Here is a 4,133-nt window from a genome sequence, read left to right on the forward strand (position 1 = left end):
ATCCTATGAATTTTCTAAGAAAGTTGATGCATAACCCAAACGATATTTCTCCTCCAAACTTGACTCAAGCATTTTTTGCGCAAAAAAAATGGGGAAGACGCAAGAGCAATGAATACTGAAAAATCCCTCAGCTTGAAACCCGACATCATACTATACTCATATTTGAATGAAAAATGATTGCACCTATGAAAAAGGACTTAGGGATTTTTATGACCACAGTGAGACAAGAAACATTAAAACATTTTGACTGCTGGGAAAACAAAGGGGCCTTAAACATGACAATCTACCCTTCATTAATTGATTTCAAAAAGTAACTCAAAATTATAACGTGGTAAAGGTTTTCAAGAGTTTCACCTAGGGTTTTATACTTAGGAAACTTTAATGGACATGGAAACAAGTGGAAATCCCACCCTATCAACAAAGTTTGAGCATTTTATGATACAAATATTAGATTTTGCACTTTACTAGAATAAGGGCCAACACCCACAACTACTATTTCACCCTTTTAAATAATCTAGGTTTAAGAAATGAGTTTTCTTTCCTTTCTATCAGCTCTTCTCTCTCACTCATAGTATCAAGGCTCATAGAGAGAATCCACATAAACCCATTTTGCGCCAAGGTTTCATGGTTTTAATTTATGATTACATAGTGGAAAAATGTGAAATTTAACCTTGCGAGGTCCTTGGTGTTTAATAAGGATAAAAGCTCGAAATTCCATTCTAGCAATAAAGGTAAGGGAAAAGGAATTATGGAAGAGTTGGGTGATATTAAGAGTGAAATGAGTAAGACGAAGGAGAAAAATATCGGTTAAAAGGATACAAAAATAGAGTTAGAAGGTGAAGTGAGGAGGATGGAAAGATAATGAAGATGGTGGATGATGGGGATAGTGAGTATTTTGGTGGTTCGATGGAAAAAATATACAAGCCTCTCAATAATTGTCCTTCCCCTATTTCATCCCATTCTCATGACAACCAAGGCCTTCCTCAGAATGACATGGCAAAGGAGGAAAAAGTGATTAATGAAGAGGAGAATGATGAGGATTTTGATAAAGAGACTCTCCATCTTGACAAATTTGTGGATAATGTGAATCATGATGTGCACAGTTCACTGAATGCCTCAACCCAAAAAGGGGATCAATAAAGATGTTGAAAGTCAAAGAAAGAATTCCAACAGAAAGAACATTCCTATAACTAATATGGTGGACACGGATGAGGTTAATTTGAAGCTTTTGGAAGATGAGCTTAAGGATCTTAGTGTTGAACCTTCCTCGGGTGTTTTGTAGATAGTGAAGACAATTTCCTTGAACACATTTTGTATGGAGAACTAGTCATTCAATGCTATTAAACTCTTGAATATCAATTATAGGGCCCTAAATGCTAAGATGGATGAAATCTTAGGTAAATGCAACATTGCGTAGAGAAAGAGAATTATAGGGAATCCATTAAAAAGAACAATGCTATTCTAGCATTGATAGAAAGAATTGAGAATCTAGAAAATACTATGAATGCGAGGATTAAAAGTTTTCAGCATATTTTGGAAGCTACCGTTGAATGTCTTAACAAGACACAAGGTAAAGTGGATCAGAAATTGAAGAATCTACTTGTTCTAGAATTAGAGGACCCAAAGTGTTCGAATATATTCCACCAATATAACTTTTGGTGGGGGGCGGGGGGGGGGAGGGGGTGTTGAATTAGTATTTTGTGTGACATAAGGAAAGCCTCTTGCTCATATTGTATCCCAAGAAGGAGTGATGATTTATCTAGGCAGAGTTAAAGTCATTCAACAATTAAGTCTTTCATTGAGTAAAACTAGAGTAAAGTCCTTCTTTGGTCAAGTAAATTTCTTGAGGAGATTTATGCCTGACTTCTCTAAAATAATTAAATGTATAGTTGATATGATAAAAGAAAATACAACTTTAAAATGGATTGATGTTGGGAAAAGACTTTTGAAGATATCAAGAGTTCCATTGTCAAAGCTTATGTTCTTGTCCATCCTAACTACACTAAAGAATCCATTATTTACCGTTATTCCTTCGAACATACTATGTCAACTATATTGATGAAAGAGAATAAAGAAAGAATAATATCTCAAATTGCTTTGATGAGCATACCATTGAAGAATCAAGAATATATATACTCATAGATGGAAAAACATGTATATGCAATGGTGAGAGCCCTTAAATTTGTAAGATTTTATGTGCTACATTCTCATTCAATAATATATGTGCCAGATCCTACAAGAAAAATTATTCTGATGGAACAAGAGGTTGGTTGTAATAATAGAGGAGTATGGATAGAAAAAGTCCAAGAATATGATATAGAAATTAAGCCAACCAAACTTGTAGGAAGAAATACACTTTGTAAAGCCTTGGTAGAGGATCAACAATTCAAAGAAGAAGATACTCCAGAAGTTCTAAAGGTAAGCCTTTAGGATCCTTGGTTCTCAAAAATTACTTATTTTATGATATATGGTGAATTCCTTGATGGATTGATTACTAAGAAAAGAAGGGTTCTAAAAACAAAAATCTTGAAGTATGTGATTCATGATGATGTCTTGTACAAAAAAGCAATTGATGGAACATTTTTTAGATGTGTGGATAAAGAGCAATAGGTAAAATTGTTGACATCTTTTCATAATGAAGCATGTGGAGGACACTTTTATTCTACTGTTACTGCATTTAAAATTTTGAGGTGAGGTTATTATTGGCCTTACATGTATAAAGATGCATATAAGTGGGTGGTTACTTGTGAGAAATGCAAGATGTTTGCTGGTAAACCTTAGCTTCCTATTCTACCTCTTAGGCCAATGGTAGTTGAAGCTTCTTTCCATGAATGGGGTTTATATTTTATAGGTCCACTTAATCCTCCTTCTAGTCAAGGACACTCTTACATACTAATAGCCACAAATTATTTTAGTAAATGGGTTGAAGTAAAGCCAATGAAGAAGAATTCATCAGAAGTAGTATGTGAAATCCTTAAAGAGCATATATTTATTAGGTTTGGAGTTCCTATAAAATTGATAATGGATAATACATCTTAATTTTCCTCTTTATAAATTATTGGATTTTGCTATTATAATGGTATTCAAGTTGGACATTCCTCTGACTATTTCCCTTAAGGAAATGGGCATGGTGAGTCTGGTAATAAGAATCTGATTAATATTTTAAAGAAATTGGTCTCAAATAATCAAAAAAATGGGCATAAGAAGATTCATGATGCTTTATGGGTTAATAGGACCACACCTAAAAGGGCTATTGTTACCTAAAAGGGCTATTGGTATTTCACCTTTTCAATTAGTCTATGGAGTGGAAGCTAATTTGCCACTAACCTTAGAGCTTTCTATATGTAAACTAAAGACTATGATTAAAGAGGATGATTTAAAAGATGGATTAGAGAGGATGATCTTGTAACTTACCAAATTGCAAGTGGAAAGAGAAGAGATGGATGATAAAATCACTGAACACTAGGGAAGAATCAAAAGGCTATTTGATAGAAGAACAAGGCCTAGAAAATTTATGGAAGGTGATTTGGTGTTGCTATGGGATAAGAGACACGAGCCAAGAGGTATGCAGTCTAAGTTTTAGTCTTTGTGGAAAGGGCCACTTTAGATCGTTTAAGTGAATCAAAATAATTCTTTCAAATTGGAATATACCACTAGAGAAACCCTACCATGTTCCTATAATGAGAAGGATTTGAAGTTGTATCAAATGCAAAATTGAAAGTAGACTAGGTATCATGCAGTTTGCTTTAGCTTAGTTGCTTGCTTTCTTAGGTAGTTTGTTGTTTTTTTCCTAGTTTAGTTTTTTTTTTTGGTTTGTTTTGTTTTTAAGTTGTCACCTTTTGTGCAAAACCAAAGATTGCTGGATTTCCTTCAACCATTATCATGCTTAAATACCTAGCCAGAGTCAGCTGTTGCCCAAGTTTCAGTTAATATCTTTTTACTTCAGGGTTTTGGAGTCAAGTCAGGTATCAATGTTTCAAGTCTAGGTCGATATTTCCAATAGGATTATCTTTCTTCTCATCATTCCGTCAAATGAGCTAACTGAATGCAGAGAATCATATGAACAATGCATCAATTCAAAGCTAGGTGATTAGGGTTTGAGAGGTTTTATGTGTCATCTTGATGAGAAGAAG

Source organism: Cupressus sempervirens, chromosome 4 (assembly GCF_028749045.1).
Source record: "Cupressus sempervirens isolate cs-2001-9-10 chromosome 4, ASM2874904v1, whole genome shotgun sequence".
NCBI lineage: Eukaryota > Viridiplantae > Streptophyta > Pinopsida > Cupressales > Cupressaceae > Cupressus > Cupressus sempervirens.